The 19,012-nt window shown below is 41.6% G+C and overlaps 1 non-coding gene across 1 annotated transcript; it reads left to right on the top strand.

The window, feature by feature from the left end:
- The first annotated feature begins 6,760 nt into the window (after positions 1-6,760).
- Positions 6,761-6,922, top strand: LOC115872162. The gene has a single exon (XR_004047705.1). It is a non-coding gene; the product is annotated as a U1 spliceosomal RNA (small nuclear RNA).
- Positions 6,923-19,012: the final 12,090 nt, after the last annotated feature.

The following is a 19,012-nucleotide window of genomic DNA, read 5'->3' as shown; positions in this document are numbered from 1 at the left end:
AATACAAACCATAATAGTAAGGAAAGGAAATATTAAAGAACCAGCGGATAGTTATGTGGTTCATCAGTGCTGTACTGTACCCTAGGTTTATCATCCCTTCCATGTGGCCCCTCTGGGAGGGACTATCCCATTATCTTACAGGTGGGTTTTGGGTCTCCACTACATCATGCCCCTTCACAACTATTAGGTTGCATGTTTTTGAACTTCTGAAACCTCGTCCCATTGACACGTCATGATCACACAGGCTGGTATGCTTCTTCCACGTGGGCTTTGTTACTTCCCTGCTAGATGGCTGCTGGTTTAACTACAAGTCCTTAAGATTCCAGATGCTAAATCTTTTACTAGCCAAGCACCATCAGCTTTCTTCATCACCTTTGCTTATGCACCCATTTTGTTGAAACCACATTTTTGAAGGGAGCTCTCTATTTTAAAGGCATCCTAAAAGAGCTAGGACAAGTGTATTACTGAGAGAACTTGTTTGCAGCCACTGATCACCGAGCCATGTTTAAACATGTTTTGTTTGAGTTAAACCCTATTTATGGAACCATAGCAGCAATACTTTGTGACTTACATTCATAAGTCCTAGAACTCAATTATTACGATGTTTTCAGGATCCACTTATGTGATTGTCTTATAAACACCATCATAAATGATGTTTTCTGTTTTAGATTTATTAAATCAAGACCCTAGATTAGTGCCCAGGATTTTTTTCTATGACAAAATGTATTCTAAAATCAATAATATTATATATTACTATAATATAGTAGACTGGATAACCCTATACTCCCAGTATATTTAAATTTCCCATGTGGATTTTTACCTGGCTGACCAAGAAGGAAACCTTCTTTAAAACTTGCTGTATCAAATAGTCAGGCTCTACGATATCAAAGAAATTGCCTCCGTGCTACAAGAGTAGAACTGCTCTCTTAGGTTTCCAAGGTTGTAAACCTTTGTGGAAGTGTACTGCTACATCTTTATCCTGAGGAGTAGTTGATGGGGGGTGGAACCACTCTCTTGGGGATAGGCTGGCAAGCACGTTCACTCCAATACCCCCACAGCACACTGTCACCACCACACATGCAAACTCATTACTATTGAGTTGATTCAGACTCATGCAGCAGAACTTGAATTTTCCAAGGTTGCAAATCTTTATGGGAACAGAAGCCCATTCTGCCACCCAGGATCTTTGGTCACACCACAAAGGTACAATTCCTGAGCTGTTTTTCTCTTTCTGGACCTGTTTTGCTCTCATCCACACCCTTCTCTCCTCTCTTTTCTTTTTCTGTTCCTTACACTCTCTCTCTCTCTTCCCACAAGCCTTTGGGTCCTTCTTCCTGCTGGTGGCTGCCACCCACTTTGTGTTTACCGTTAAGTGTTAGAGGCATTTTTATATTTGGGAATGATATGTTTCCACACGTCAGGTGTATTTTTGTGTCCTCATTCTAGAAGGTCTTGGTCACCTTCCCTTTTGTGTACTACAGTAATTTCCATTCTTCTCTTTGGCCTCAGTCTGAAAATGGATCTTTTTTCTCATCTTGTTCTGCGAACGTTGGACAGATGAACTGATGTAAGCCTCACAAATGCTTACTTAATGTAGGTTCTGTATCAAGAGAGGATGAACAGCCACCGGGTAGCTCCATTTGTCCTGCCTGTCTTAACTCCTCTTGAAGACCATTGCTTTGATTTTTGTTTTCCCCTCCAAACTTCAACGATCTTCTATTCCAGCGGTTCTCAATCTGTGGGTCATGACTTCTTTGGGGGTGGAATGACCCTTTCACAGGGGTCGCTCGATTCATAACAGTAGCAAAATTACAGTGATGAAGTAGCAGTGAAAATCATTTTATGGTTTGGGGGTCAGCACAACATGAGGAACTGTGTTAAAGGGTCCCGGCATTAGGAAAGTTGAGAACCGTTGGTCTATTCCATGAGTCAAAAGCAGAGAATTTTCCTGCATTTTCTCTTTAAACTGAGTCAAGTCCATTACATGTTCCAGGGATTTATCTCAGGTACTCTGTTGTTTTTCATAGCTGCATTTAGGTGGCCCAATGGATTGAATCACTGGCTTCCCTACAATTGGGTTCTGGCCGCACCTGTGTGGTCCAAAGGGCTGTCGCTGGCTGATGTTCAGAGCAGACTACAGCCAGGCCTTTCCCCTTATCAGGTTTAATGCGGAAGCGCTGCTGATACCTGTCCAGCATCACGGCAGCCAGCAAACCTGCTCTGACACAGAGCTGCTTTCATCAGTCAAGCGCAGGCCTCCTGTATGAGGGTGAGATCCTCCCACCGACTGGTGTCTTACTTCACCGGCTTGACATGAATGAATTTTGAGTTTACCTGTAGCCAAATTCGTTGGTTAATGGTCAGGTCTTGGGTTTTATTTCTGGCACCTACTCTCTGAAAGGAAACACCTGATTATCAAAGCAACGTACAAAGTCTGCCTACAGTCGGTTTAAAACATTCCACAAGCAGATAGGTAGATTCCCCAGAGGTTTTCTGTTTCAGTCTTCAATCAGATCAGCTCTCAACACTCGGAAAATAGAAGTCGACCTAGATAGGCTGAGTGCTGAGAATAGGTGAAACATGTTGAACGTTGTTCGTCTACCTATGACTATTTAAGTATGTCTTTACATATGCATCCTTCTGGTTTTCAGAGAATATGACTAGTTATTTTGAAATTCCAGTTAAAAGGAACACGGGCCCTTTCTGCCTCATTTACAAAACTCCATCTCTTTCAGTGCTACTGTAAAATGCAATTGGTAATTGGTTTCCTTCTTGCCACCAATGTGACATGAAATATGTGGAAATAATGTGGTATTAGTGAATGAGCTGTTCTTTTTTCATTACTCAAATATTCAATTTCCTTTGCTTTTCATAATCTGACCCTTTTCCAATAGTGCTTCTCTTGATTCTTTTACAGGAGGTTTAGCCCCACATTCAGTACCACGTCTTAAAATAACAACAAAGATATGACGCAGGGTGTGAGGTTTGACTGTATCAGTCATTCTTTCCTCTAGTTAACTTTACGATTGCGGGCTAAGATGGATTCTCCTTGCAATTACACATTTGGCAAGTCTGGATCTTTCTTGCCTGTTAGGGAATCTAGTCCTTGTGGTACATAACGGTGGCCTAGAAAAAGTCAGTTTTCCTGCCCTGCCTGCTGCTGCTGCGGCATCTGCCAACTAAGAGAGATGCTAGGAGAGAAGAACCATGGTGTCGCCACCACGGTCGAAGTACAGAGGATGCTGTTTCTGTATCAAAGCGGGTCTGTTTTATGAGGACACACGGGCAAGACGTCTAGGACATTTCAACACCAGTAACACTCATGCTTCCCGAGTGTCTGGATATTGTGGGCCATGAGCCTATCATGCTTTTCCCTTAGTGGTAAATTTGTAGCACTCTGGTGAACACCCTGAGGCTATATGCATTCTAACCTTACTTTGGGCTCTGTCCTATCTTTTCCACACTTAAATTTCTCTTTGACTCTGTTTCCTTGTTTCATTTTTAAATGTGATATAGTTTTTTATAGTAAACCATCACAATTCTGTTTGGGAATGAAATCTTGCTAATTTTTAGTAGTGCATTCCTTAAAGATATGGGATAAGTATGTGTGAAATAAAAATCTGAAATTAATTCAATATCTAACTATGAAAAAGAAGGGAGCATCCTAACAGTTGTATATTTTGTTTATAAGAACCATTCAGTTAAACAGATTTTTGTTATTTGAAAAGTATAACTTTATGAGTAATTTTAAACAATTTTCTGTAAAAATATTATTTGTAAGTTTTAATATTTAAATTATGGCAAGTTCTAAATTAGTGTTATGCAATTGTTTTTATAAATCATCAGCTACATTCATCTGTATAAAATGTATTATTTAGAATTGTTTACAATTTTATACTTGTGAAGTTAAAAAAATTAGTTGCTTCACATTCTCATACTATCTAATGTTAAGTATATACTCCAAATTAGTGCGGCATTCGACTGGCATTTTAACGTTCACCCCATTCTCCTAGTATTTCTCTACATTGTTCAGAGTGCAGACTGTCCATAGCACATATCTGCTTTGGTATCTAAAGCTTAGGAAATCAGCAATACCACAACTAAAGCACCAGTGCCGGAAAGACTAGAGAGAGTAATGAAATAATTCTGGTGGGTTGATAATACGCTCTCAGTGCCATCGAGTCAATACTGACTCAGAGCGACCTTACAGGAGAGAATACAATTGCCCCTGTAGGTTTCTGAGACTGTAACTGTTCATAGGAGTAGAAAGTTCCTTTTTCCTCCCATGGAATTGGCTGGTGGTTTCGAACCGCAGACCTTGTAGATCACAGCCCAACACTGCACCATTAGAAAGTCTTTAAATCACAAGCAAAGAATGTGTGACACATGACTCCAGGTGGCAGGGCAGCTAGCTGTTCCTCATGAGTTACTGTTAAAAGGATTCCTTCATCAATGTAAGTAAAAAAGCTCATTATTAGAAAATTTGAAGCCACCAACTTCAATCGTCCACTGATTATCACCATATGAAAATTACTTCTATAATTTTTAGAAAACATATCTTCATAGACTTATAAGTGGGCAGCTAAGTTAAGAATTTTTGTTTGTTGAAAAATGACAATGACAAAATGTTTATTACTTTGTAATTTAATGTGCTTCCCCATATTATTTCATTCATTCCTCTGAGCATTGTCATTTCAAATTTATATGTGAGAAAATTGATACAAACTTGTCCATGGTTAAGTAACCAGTAAATAGGGTGGCAAGGACATATTGTTTCCAGGATTCTGCTCTAAATCTCAATAATGCGTCAGCTGTAATATTCAGCATTGTTCAAGAGTATCATTTACTGCTGTTCAATAAAGTTCACAGACACTGTGCATATTAACGTGGGATTTTGATATTGTTGTGTAATTGTAGTAATTAATATAGAGCGTCATACTTTTTAATTTTAAAGTTGCATCAGATCTTCACAGAGCACATTTCTCATTCTCCTATCCTGTGTAATTGAGGGAGCCGTGTTGTCATTTAACTTGCTTCACACGCTATGGACTTGCCCTATCTAGAAACCCTTCATCACGAAGGAACGACATCAATCTAGAGTGTGCCTCCCTTGCATCTTACTAATAACCACTCCCAAGCAAAGAGAATCATTTGAGAGAATCAGAGATAGTCAAAGGGTATAATACAGAATTATTTTTGAAATATAGCCATTGAGAATCACAGATGTTATTGTTAAACAGCCTGCCTTCTAAATATTGCTCCATTAATTAAGGTTTAGCAAGATAAGGAGGATCAGTAAGTTACCTCATCAGAATATATTAAAACAACATAAAATTTTGGATTTCTTATTTTTTTACGGAGGTGGGAGGTTTACACAAGAGTGTCAAATTTTAGACACAGAACTGATATTACAAGTTTTTAGGGTCAAGTGGTGCCACCAGAGGCTAAAGGAATCCGAATCCTGGACAGTGAAAGTTTTTTGAAATCTTCCCATTCAGATCTACTTTCCAGCTGGGCTGAAAAGCATTAAATCTACTTGAGACTCATGTTGGAAAGAACCTATTCTTTTCTCTGCCCACAAAAACCTCATTTTATGGCTTTTCTCTGTAATCTGTAGGTAAATCCTTTTCGCCGGACTTTGTGTTCAACTGTTTTGGGCAGAACCTGGTCCCCCCAATTGTTGTTGCAGTTAGGGGCCATCCAATCAGTTCAGATTTGCAGTGCCCTAAGTGCAATAGAATGAAACACTGCCCAGTCCTGTGCCATTTTCACAATTGCTCTTTGTTTGAGCCCATCGATACAGCTACTATGTCAATCCGTCTGGTTGAAGGGCTTCCTCTTTTTTGATGCCCTGCCGCTTTACTAAGCATGATGTCCTTCTCCAAGGACTGGTCTCTCCTGATAATGTGTCCAAAGTACATGAGATGAAGTCTCGCTATTCTTACCTCTAAGGAGCATTTTGACTGTACTTCTTCCAAGACAGAGTTGTTTGTGCTTTTGACGGTCCATAGTACTTTCAATATTCTTTGCCAGCACCATCATTCAAATGCATTGATTCTTCTTCAGTCTTCCTTATTCACTGTCCAACTTTCACATGCATATGAGAGACCAGGTCTTGGGTAAGGCAAGCCTTAGTCCTCAAAGTAATATCCTTGCTAACCCTTTAAACAGGGCATGTGCAGTAGATTTACCTAATGCAATATATCTTTTGATCTCTTGTATGTTGCTTCTATGAGTACTGATTATGGATCCAAGCAAGACAAAATCCTTTACAACTTCAATCTTTTCTCCCTTTATCATGATGCTACCTACTGGTCTAGTTGTGAGATTGTGGTTTTCTTTACATGGAGTTATAATTCATACTGAATACTGCAACCCTTGGTCTTCATCAGCAAGTGTTTTACATTCTCATTTTCAGCAAGCAAGGTTGTCAATAAACCTTCAACCTTCAGACAAATGGAGTAAGTATGGTGAGTATATAATCTTGATGAAACTCTTTCCTATTCATTTAACTGCCACTGGATCCACATACAGGTTCTGCATGAACATTATTAGCATAACAATAACCCTCTTGTTGCTCTGTCTGGGACTATTTCCACAAGTAATTTGGTTGGGGTATAAAACCTTTTTATTTTAAAATAATTATAGGATCACAGGACGTTCAAAGGAAGTAGAAAAAGGATCCATTTAAATATTATTCAATTTCCCTCAATGGGTACATTTTATATAACCATAATACCATATAAAAAACAGGAAAGTCATATTTACCTGGCATGGGAGATACCATGATCACGAAGGTGGTTTCCCAGGGTGGGGCTTATCCATTGCACTCCAGATGTGCTGACCCCTGCGATTTCCCCAAATGTGGGAAACTCGACTGCATAATTTGTGGTAGTGGGGGCTGCATTTGCGCTCTCCCCTGGAAAAAAAACAGGAATGTGACATCAGTACAATGTGTATTTAGTCTATGCATTTTATCACATGTGCATATTTGTGTAACTGCCACTGCAATCAAAGCTACACCATCACCCCAACCCCTCTACATCCAGTATCCCTCTACCCACCCAATTCTCAGGGCGACACTGACCTTCCTCTACCACTAATCTGGTTCCATTCTTTCTCATGTTGTTATCTTAAGGATGTTAGATAAAATGATTCATAGAGTATGTTTTCTTTTTATATTCATCTTTCCCACTTAGCACAATGCCCTAAGGTCCATCAAAGTTGCATGAATAATTTCTTCCTTTAGACTGTTTCCAGTTTTTCACTGTTATGAAATAAACTGCTATGATAATTTTTTATCCCTTTGGGATAAATGATCAAGAGTATGATTGCTGGATGTGTATTTTGCTGTTTTCAAGAAGTTGCCAAACTCTTTTCTATACAGCCTATTACCATTTAATATTCCCACCAACAAAATATGAGAGATCAAATTTATCTGTATTTTTGTCAGCATTTGATATTGCCACTTTTTATAATTTTAGTCATTCTGATAGGTAAGTAGTAGTATATTACCGTGGTCTTAATTTGCATTCTAACAGCTAGTGATACTTTTTTCGTGGGTGTTCTTTGCTAACTAGATAGAAGCAGTTGCTGAGTATGAAGCAGTGAACCAACAGAGAGGTCTGCGGACTGGCCGCAATCCCAGCTGCGTGGAACGCGCCCCAGAAGAATGACTACAGAGGAGACCACTGAAGATAGAGCTCCGGGAGAGGGGCGAGTCTGCTTAGAGCACACACAGCAAATTAAGAGGGAAGGAGAGAGAGAGAGACAGAGACAGAGACAGACAGAGAGAGAGGCAGAGAGAGACAGAGACAGAGACAGAGAGCAAACCACATCCTGGCCCACCAAGCCCGAGGACCATATTCTTGCCTGGAGCAGCCAATGCACAGAGAGGACCATAGGGCCAGCCCCACCATGAAACATGGCATCCCCTTACTAACCCATAGCACTATGGGGGACACGTGGGAATTGTGCATGGTCTGACTCCCCCCGCCCTCCCCCCACATACACCAGGTGAAACACAAAGGGAATGCAACAGAGCAGCCAGGGAAGCAAAGCAATGAAGTCCCCAAGGAATCCCAACAATAAACTTCGGGGGCAGGGCTTGGTACCACATCAAACTCATAAAGGTCAACAGACAGACCAGGAACTGTTTACAGGCTTTTTTTTTCTTCTTCTCATATCTATATAAGATAGGCAGGATAAAGAATCCCGAGGAGAAAATAATGGGACCTATGGTTCTAGGGGGACATAGAAGAGGAGAGTGGGGGTTTGTGGGAGAGGATGGGGGAGCCAACAAACACAGGGGCAAGGGAACAATAAGTGATCTAAAATCAATGGCGAGGAGGGCGTAGAATACCTACTGGAGTTTGATCAAGTGCAATGTCGCCAAGAGGAATTACTGAAAGCAGAAAGAACGTTAAATATGATAGTGGGACAAGAGGAAAGAAAAAGGAACTAGAGGAAAGAACTAGGAGGAAAAGGGCATATATAGAGGTCTAAATACAGGCATGTACATATGTAAATATATTTATATATAATGAGAGGGACATAGATCTATGTACAGATATTCATATGTTAAGTATCAAGGTAGCAGATGAACATTGGACCTCTATGTACCATATATACTCGGGTATAAGCCGAGTTTTCAGCACATTTTTAAGGCAGTTTTTGTGGTAAAATTAGGTGCCTTGGCTGATATTCGGATCTGCTTTTACTGGAGTATGTATGGTAAGTACTCTCTCAATGCAAGAATACTTTGTTCTAATAACCTGCCATTCTGTGATGCTCACCTTCCCGACACAATCACTGAAGACAAAATGGGTGCATAAGCAAATGTGGTGAAGAAAGCTGATGGTGCCTGGCTATTAAAAGAAAGTTGATGGTGCCTGGCTATATAGAGTCTGGGGTCTTCAAAGCTTGAAGATCAACAAGTGGCCATCTAGCTGGGAAGAAATAAAGCCCACATGGAAGAAGCACACCAGCCTGTGTGATCATGAGGTGTCAACAGGATCAGATATCAGATATCTGAAGACCCCCAAACAAACAATTATATAGATGTGAACAACAGGGTGCAGAGTGGAGACCCAAAGTCCATCTGAAGACAATTGGATATTCCCTCACAGAAGGATCACAAGGAAGGGACGAGCCAGCTAGGGTTGGTGTATAGCAGCACCGAAACATACAACATTGCTCTAGTTCTTGAATGCTTTCTCCCCCAACCACTATCATGACCTTACAAAGTCAGCTAGACCAGAGCATGTACACTGCTACAGATAAGCGCTCTCAGCATATGGAATCCAGGACAGATAACCCCCTGAGGAACAATAATGGGAGTTGCGATACCATGAAGGTAGGGGGAAGGTAAGGGAAGAAATGGGGAACTGATTGCGATGACTGATGTATTAACAACCACCTCCATCCCCAGAGGTGACAAACAACAGAAATAAGGATGAAGGGAGATAGCATATGGCGTAAAAGATGAAAATAATAATAATTTATAACTTATCAAGGGCTTATGAGGGTGGGAAGGTGGAGGAGGGAGGAAAAAAATGAGCTTATACAAGGGCTCAAGTAGAGAGAAAATGTTTTGAGAAGGATGATGGCAACATATGTACAGATGTGCTCGACACAATGGATGTAAAGACTGTTATAAGAGTTGTAAGAGCCCCCAGTAAAATGATAAAAAATAAAAGTGGTTGCTGAATTAACAAAGAGATTCAGTCTTAATTGTCTTTAAGTCTACTTAGTGTGTAAATCAGAAGAGTTAGCTATGGTTGGTGGCTGACCTAGGTTAGTCAAGTGTTTCTTAGTATATAGTATAGAGTGTATCTTTCTATACATTAAAAAATAAATAAACACTCCCAGATACATATAAGCATCTTCAACCACAACAACAATGATAATGCTTAATAGATGCATGCATGAGGAAAATAACTAGCTCCCCGTTGCCATGCTGCAACGCCACAGGCCTGGAGGACTCCATGGGCCGCGCTGGGCCTCCTTCCTCCTCTGGCATCAGTAGCTGTGATCTCATCCCTAGGGAAGCCGGACGCTCCCTCCGGCTTGTCCTCTGGGGCCTGTTGCCTGGCTGGAGCTTCAGGACAAGAGCTGGGGTGCAACTAAGATAAGGCTGGGCTAGCCTTGGCGGTGGTGCACTGGGTCTGAGGTGGCAGTGCCAAAGCAGTGCCTGGTTGGGCAGTGTGGAGGAAAGCCAGCTCTCACCTGCAGCCTCCTGCGTGGCCTGGGCCCTGCCGGCCTGGTCCTGGGTCCTGCCGGCCTGGTCAGAGCCCACACTGGCTAGCAGGCCAACGTGGAGGCCCCCTCCCTCTCCCTACCCTGGTGCTGGCCTTGGGTGAGGGGGTCTCCACTGGGTTTGGGGCAAGGTGCCCGTGGAGAGCGCTGCACTTGGCCCCTCCCAGGTTCAGTGTCTGGGTTTGCCCTTAAGGAAAGGGGTCTTAAAATGCAAACCCACTGTCATGGAAAAGAATCATTAGATTCTGACTCAGAGTTCTAATCTAGGTTCTCTTTGGGGGAACAGACAACTACATCTTGCTCCCTCAGAGCTGCTCAGAGTCAGCAGCCCCCCTAACCGACAGCACCACTATGGCTCCTTGGGATTTCCTCATTAGGGATTGAACCAAAATTTCACATTCATAACCCAAGGGCTGCCTGGATAGTCTTGGGAGATGTCTCCATGAGTCTTGCCTGTTTTCTAATTGATAATTTGATCTTACTCTTCAGTTTTGAGAGTTCTTTTCATATTCTATCTAGACAGACATATGCTAGATATGTCTACAGGCATTTTTTCCCACTCTCTGGTTTGTCTTCTCACCATCTCAAAAAGATCTTTCACAGAGCACAAGTTTTTGACGTTGATATTTCCGACTCATGGATTGTTTTTCCCACTGGTGGATTATGCTTTTGGTGCCATAGGGGACAGCGCATTGCAATGCATGGGTTGTAGCAAAAGGATGGTTGAAATAAAACCGATGATCTCCTCTGCAGACCTTCATCTACTAGACAACAAAAACTTTAATAAATAAAATGAAATAATAAAATGAAAACCAAAATAAACATAAAAAACTATTAGATCTAGGTTTTAAATATTTGTTCTCTTGTCTAAAAAATTTGTATTTTTGTGTTCTATAGTTAAAATGAAGACTCATGTTGAGTTGATTTTTGTAAAAGGTATGTAGCAGCTAGATTGTATGTCAACTTTAATTTGTATTAAAGTATAAGGGTGGGATCCAACCTATCAGGCAGGTTACAACCTTATGATGCCTCCTGGGAGGTGTGGTCTTTTAATAAGAGAGACATTAGGGACGCTCTGCCCTCTCTCTCTGCCCCTTCCCCTTCCTGTGCCTGCCTCCAGGGGTAGCCTCATGTGGGCTGAGGACACTGGGAGCCAACCTCTGAGGTGTCCGAACCTCGTCATGTTCCTTGCAGCCGGGGATCTGGGCAACTCTGCACCTACTGGCCTGTGATCTCTGCACTTCCTACTTCACCTTTCAGTGTCATCAGACTGCAGCTATGGGCCTCTGACGAGGGCCCAGGCTCCCATCGGACCTATGGATTTGAAATGGACTGCGTGGTATACCTTCTTGATATGAAATTACGTCTTAACATAAAGTTCTTCCTTATACATACGAGTCTCCCTGTTTCTGTTTCTCCAGACAACCCAACTCAGCACAAGGTGTAAGGTTTAAGTTGAAGTTTGTTTATTTATTCATTATCCCCTCCCCCCTCCTTATATCTATTATATAAGGAGCCCTGGTGGTATAGTTGTTACAACTTGGGCTGCTAACTTCAAGGTCAACAGTTTGAAAGTACCAGCCACTCCTTTAGAGAAAGAAGAGGCGTTCTGCTCCTGTGAAATGTTATGGTCTCAGAGCCCTCTGGGGGTGGTTCTCGCCTTTCTTAGAGGGCTGCTAGGAGCCAGCGTGCACTCAATAGCAGAGGGTCGGGAGGCTTGGGGGGACTATTCTCTTATGTCATCACAATTTGTTGAAAATACTTTTTTTTCTTCTTTCAATTATTTTTGCACCTTTGTACCTAGGTTGTACTTGTGTAAGGCTATTTCTATTATTTTATTTTATTTTTACTATACGCCATTGATTGATGAAGTCTAAAACTCTTTCCTTCCGTACTGCACCTTCTTAATTGCTGAAGCTATACAGTATCTGACTGCCATTGAATCAATTTTGACTCATAGAGAACCTTTCGGACATGGTAGAACTGTCCTGTGGGTTTCCTAGGCTGAAACTCTTTAAGGGAGTAGAAAGCCTTGTTTTTCTCCTGCAGATCTGCTGGTGCTTTTGAACTGCTGACCCTGAGGTTAGCAGTCCAATGGACAATGACTGCACTGCCAGGGCTCTGGATGCTTTATAGTAAGTCTTGACAATAGGCAGACTGATCTACTTTATCCTGCCCGGCCCCTTGCCCCACAGACATGAAGTTACAGCTATTCCAGTTCTTTTGCCTTTGTGTCTATCTACAAAAAATGCTCCTGGGATTTTAACCTGCATTATAAATGGAGAACTGACATTTTGACTATATCGAGGTACCAGTCCATGACCTCAACATATCTCTCCGTTTATATTGAGTATCACGGTATGCGACTTTGGACCTTATTGAAGACTTGCATTTGACCAGGCCTCCTCCGGCAGGGGCAGAAGTTCAGGTTTCTCCTCTTGGTTTCTGTGATTCCTGGAAGAAGGGGCCGCTGTTACTCTTGACGGTGGGTCTATAGAGCAGTTTCTCTTCTCCCCTAGATCTCTGCTGATACACCTATCACTGGGGGTGACTGGTTGGGCGGGGCTTCACATAATTACTTCCCACAGAGCTTCCATGACACTGACAGTTGCTTTTGTTAGTCCTGATCAATGGGGAAAACCCTTACTCTCCACTAGGCCTCCTCTGATAGGACCAATTGGAGATGGACGTCTAAGGCCCCCCACCCCCAAAGAAAGGATTGCCTTTATCGCCTGGATGACCTGAACTCCGTGTCTTGTCAGGGCCTTTCCTCGGACCATGGGGGATGGGTGGAGGGGGCTGAGGTAAAGGAGATGGAGATGGGGTAGGGGTAGGTTCTGTCCCTCCGTATGGCCTGGCAAGTGTGGAAATTTAGGTTTGCCTTGGCATCTTTGCTGGCTGGGAGGAGGTGGGGCTGTGGGTTTTCTGTGGTCTATGGCCATAATAGAGCAATTCTTGCATAGATGTTTCCTGTCTTTCCAGAATGCCTCTTTCTTGACTTTCAGCAATCGAGAGCAAGCTTTCCTTGGGATTGATTTGGCCCCTGTCAGGATTAGTTTCATTGACTTATTTTTAGCCTCTCCAGGAAGGTGAAAATAAACGCTTCAGAACTCACCGCAGGGCCCTTTCTTGAATCCCGCGTGGAACTGCTTGTGTGCTTTCTCCTGCCCCTTTCCCGAGTGCTGGCTCCTGTGTTTATTTCATAGAGAAAGCCTAGAGTTTCACTCATCCTGAGCACAGGGAGCAGAGAATGGTTTTCGTGTCTCACAAGCAGAAATCCAGGCAATTTCCAATATGACAACTAGCATGTATTTGACATGAGACTATTCTCCCAATATGATCAAATTTATCTGGTGGTGATAAACAAAAAAGAACTTTTACTTATATTTGGCAATTACAATCGTTACTAATTTGGGGTCAGTTATCATGTGTTTTTGCGTGTCATATTATAATCTTATTATTACTCTACAAGTCACTAAACTGCTCTTCAAAAGCTTGGGTCCCCACGGATATTGATTGCAAGGCAATTCACCAGCACCACAGAGAAATGAAATAATTTGCTTGAGGTGACCTTGGTCATCCTAACTTTGCACTTGTAACCCATAAACATAATGCAGTATTATTTTAGTTGTACTTCAATCGTTTCTCAGAATAATGTGGTGAAACAATTATTAGGAGCCACAAGACAATGCCTTCCCTTACAGATTGAGACAAAATTTATTGTCTGAATTTGAGCAAGTACTTTCAATTTTATGCTTCTCAGTTTTCTTAGTTGTGCATTGAAGGGGATATGCTTGGTTTTAAAAATCTTTCCTAGACAAAAAGATTATGAATATCTGAAACTGTTGAGAGAAGTAGAATTTGGACATTTCAAGGGCGGGGGGCTTCTGAGTGTCTTTGGAGCTAACTAGGTAACTGGATAGGGGGGTGCAAGGTCATGTGAGACTGAGATAAGTAGATTGTCTTCTGAATGCTCATTTTGTATGTTTAATATTCATTTTATATCAGATATAGATCTATAAACACCTGTTTCTGGATCCATAGGTTATGTGGGTCATGGAATAAATTACAGGAACCTTTGAGTCTTGAAATGACAAGGTGTGAAAACCATTGCTATTGAGCTTTAATGTAGGAGGTGCTTGTGACGACATGTGCTGGAAATCTGTTATTCTAAGTGTTTAGCAGAATTATGATATATTTGGGTGCTTCTTTAAAAGGTGAATTTCAATGATTAATGACCTGATTAAAGCTATGTAGTATCATTTATGACTGTTCCATTATTCTGTATTCATCATTTTCATTTTTCTCTGCTTCGCCTTTCAGCCTGTTTGCATTATTTTATATTCCAAACTTGCTAGAATATTCTGAAAGGATGAACATATTGCCGTGTGAAAAGATAATAGATCTGTACATCTGCTGAGTGCACTTGTTCTCACAGACAACTTTATATGTACAAGAAAAATAATTCAACATGAGTTCTAGGTTCTTTCCCCCTGTAACTACCCTCAGCTGTTATCTTTCTTTAAAATTATATTATATAAACGTTTAGCAATGCACAAAACAATGAACAGGTGTTTAGTGCAATTTCACAAGCATTTGTAAAACATAAAATTTTCCTACATGAGTGATAGGTGGTTGAAAGAAAACTAATAGAATATTAGACATAGGCTCTTCTATGATGATAGAGCTAACTAGTAAGCAATGTGGATATATTACACATATACATTTTATATGTGCATGCATGATGCATATATAGCAGATTGTTTTCTATGAATTACATATGATAACAAATCTCCTTGTTCCTAAACTGTGATCCTTAAAATATTAATTCTACTGAGTAGATGGGTTCAATAAATTTCAGTTCTGATGTCATAATTCTCAAAGTATTTAGCACACCATTTTGCAGGGTCAGCCTTGAAGAAGATTTCAGATACAGCATGTCTGAAACTCATTTGTTCTCTAAACTTTTTTATCCGTTTTATAGTGAGCACAGGTGAATAAGTGTTTTGTGAACTGGATTATGAATAATGGTGCTACAAACAAAAATAAGTCAATATCTAGATTCAACATACAAATTATGATGAAGTAGGCTTAGTCAAGAAGATATATAGGGAAAATAAGATTATCTAGAACTTGATAAAGTCAGGTTCTTCTGGATTTATATATATCCCATTTATAGCCAGGATTATGGGAATTCTTATTCTTTTCCCTCTTATTCTTCTCTTTTCATTGTTAAGAAGTCCCAGGGCTGATATTCACAAGACTCTGGTCCAACCTCATGAATGTATTGTCACAAGAATTAATCAAAAAAGGAAGAAAGCAATTTGTGTAAAAATATTTATAACAGCACTATTTTAAGCAGTAAAACGTAGGAAACAACTTAAGGTCATACATTTAGAAGCAGTTGAGAAACCCACTATGGAATATGCCATAAGGGAGCTGCAGGAGACAACTATGCATACAAGACTGCTGCAAGTAATTGCACGCTAAGTATGCGAAGTGAAGAAGTGGAACCCTAATTAACGACTACTATGAACAATTCAAATGGAGAGAGATCAAAAAAGATATTTTGTGAATAGAGTCGGGTGTTTACATTATATATATATATGTGCAAGATAATGTTTGTAAACAGGAAAACGTCATCTAGCTTACCTCCCTGTGTCAGGCTGGGTTTTTTGGAAGCAGAGGCTGAGATGGAGTTTAGAGATGAGAGAGGATAGGGTTACAGGAAAGTTGGATGGTGGGACAAGGGGACAAAACTTTGACCAACCCCAAAAGGGACTGACTCAAATAGTGCTCTTCACAGTTTTCTTGCTGTAGGCAAGGCATTGCGCATTCATCAAATGTGGGTTTCCTTGGGAAGGATATGATCTCTGGTGAGGTGACGCTCTACTGCTCAGGTAGGCACTGAAGGAACGGATGCTGCTGCTACCCAGCCTGCTGAGAGCATCCCCCCAGCAAGGGCTTCCCTGAAAGGGTCGGGAAGGGCTTCTCTGTGTCTACCGTCCACCTCGACTCCCTACTAACCGTGTATGATTGCATTCAAATGAGCTGAAAAAAGGCCATTTGCAAACGATTTACCACCTTTGATTTCTTAAGGATTTTCATCCGTGACACTCCAGATAATTACTCCCTTTGTAGGGTTCTTGGTTTAAAAAAATAGTTTTATTGGCATATAATTCACACGCCATACAACGTAATACTTCAATCATATTAAGAAGAGTTGTACAATCATCATCACAATCAATTTCAGAATATGTCCTTCTTATATTCATTGCTGTTAACTCCCCATTTCCCCTCAAACTCTCTGGCTAGGCCCCTTTGCAATGATTAATCCAGTTACTGTCTCTTTAGATATATGTAGCCTGGATTTCATCGACAGAAAATCATACAAAACACAAACAGGAAGTGAACAAACAGACCCAACCACAATGACTGGACAAAACAGAGAAAAACTTCAACTGAAAAGAAAGCAGAAAAATATTTAAAATGGAAACAGCTTTAAGATGGGTCAAAAGGTAGATCAAGTGATAAGGTTTTCCATTTTAAATTAACTGCATTTCTGCAGTTATCCACTTTCCAATGCATGACAGCAAGGCTATTCACATCCCTGGTCCATGGTCAGAGGGAATTCCCCAGAGGCTTCATCCACCTGCCTTCCTCTCTCTCTGACTGAAACAAATCCTTGGGTTCTGTGTAAGTATTGCTCACCATTTCCCTTGTGGAACTTGCTCCACCTGGTTTACACACCATCAGAAATGCAATCGCCTTCTCCCAGACGTGCATGTCTCCTCCCGCCATCTTGACTTGGATTTCACTTATCACTTTTGTAGGAGTGCCTGTTGATTTGGGGTGATCTTAGCACAAAGTTGTATGGCAGCAACTGAATGGTCAGCTCTCTCTTCCCCAATCTTGAGAAATTTACCCCAGCTGAAGTGACATCGCCTTCGTTGCAGTGTTTTGTTTTGTTTTTAATCATTTTATTGGGGGCTTGCACAACTCTCATCACAATCCACACATCCATCCATTGTGTCAAGCACATATACACATCTGTTGCCATCATCATTCTCAAAACATTTGCCTTCCTCTTGAGCCCTTAATATCGGCTCCCCATTCTTCTCTGTCCCTCCCCACGCCCCCCATGAGCCCTTCATAATTCGTAAATTATTATTATTTTGTCATATGTCACACTGTCCGACATCTCCCCCCCCACCCCCCGCTGTCCATCCCCCAGGGAAGAGGCCATAGATTCTTGTAATCGGTTCCCCCTTTCTACCCCACATCCTCTCCACCCTCCAGGCACCGCCACTCTCACCACGGGTCCCGAAGGGGTCATTTGCCCTGGATTCCCTGTGCCTCCAGCTGCCACCTGCACCAATGTACATCCTCCAGTCCAGCCAGACTTGTAAGGTAGAATTGGGATCATGATAGTGGGGTGGGGGTGGGGGGGAAGAAGCATCCAAGAACCAGAGGAAAGTTGTATGTTTCATCGCCACCACCCTGCACCCTGACTGGCTCATCTCCTCCCCACAACCCCTCAGCAAGAGTGTGTCCAGTTGCCCACCGATGGGCTTTGAGTCTCCACTCTGCACTCACCCACATTCACAATGATATGATTTTTTGTTCTTTGATGCTTGATACCTGATCCCCTCGACAGCTTGTGGTCACACAGGCTGGTGTGTTTCTTCCACGTGGGCCCTGTTTGCTTCTGAGCTAGATGGCCGCTTGTTTATCCTCAAACCTTCAAGACCCCAGACGCCACATCTTTTGATAGCTGGGCACCATGAGCTTTCCTCACCACACTTGCTTATGCACACATTTGTCTTCAGTGATCGTATGGGGAAGGTGGGCCACCCACTGATTTTATCTTTAGTTCTTTGATGTCTGATAACTGGTCCCTTCTACACCTCATGGTCAGACAGGCTGGTGTGCTTCTTCCATGTGGGCCTTGATGCTTCTCAGGTAGATGGCCTCCTTTCCATCCCCAAGCCTTCAAGACCCCAGATGCTATATCTTTTAATAGCCGGGCACCATCAGCTTTCTTCACCACATTTGCTTATGCACACATTTTTTCTTCAGCAATCATGTCGGGAAGGTGCGTTGCAGTGGTTTTAAGATGTACAGTTAAAGGGGTGATCTATGGTTCATGAGCACTAGGCGTGCTCTCTAACGCATTGCTTGGGAGACCAGATGAGGTTACCTGACCAAGAGCAGAAGGCTGCCTTTGTCCTACAGTGGACGTATACAATATTTGTCCTTCTGAGATTTACTAACTTCATTCAGTACAATAGTTTCCAGGTCGACCCATGTCATGAGGGGTTTTATTACTGTTTTTTTAGGGATGCATAGTATTCCATTGTTTGTATATATGAGAGTTTCTTTATCCATTCTTCTACTGACAGGCATTTGAGCTGTTTCTAGATTTTTGCTATTGTGAACTGTGTTGCAATAAATATGGAAAAGCGTATATCTATTCATATGTTCTGTCTTAATTTTGGGGGGTATATATCAAATAAAAGTATTGCTGGGTTGAATGGTATTTCTATTCCCAGTTGTTTGAGGTAGTGCCATCTTGCTTTCTACAATGATTGTAAATGTTTACAAGCCCATCAGCAGTGTATAAGAGTCCCAGTGGCCTGAGCATGATAGTGGGACAGGAGGAAAATCAAGGGAAATAGAGGAAAGAGCTGGGAGGCAAAGGGCATTTATAGAGGTCTAGATAAAGACATGTACATATGCAAATATATTTATATGA

This window comes from Echinops telfairi, unplaced genomic scaffold, assembly GCF_000313985.2.
Source record: "Echinops telfairi isolate 266 unplaced genomic scaffold, ASM31398v2 ScPeMD7_3;HRSCAF=10, whole genome shotgun sequence".
NCBI classification, from domain to species: Eukaryota; Metazoa; Chordata; class Mammalia; order Afrosoricida; family Tenrecidae; genus Echinops; species Echinops telfairi.
The sequence above is the reverse complement of the archived record's forward strand: the minus strand, read 5'-3'. Positions and strand labels throughout refer to the sequence as shown.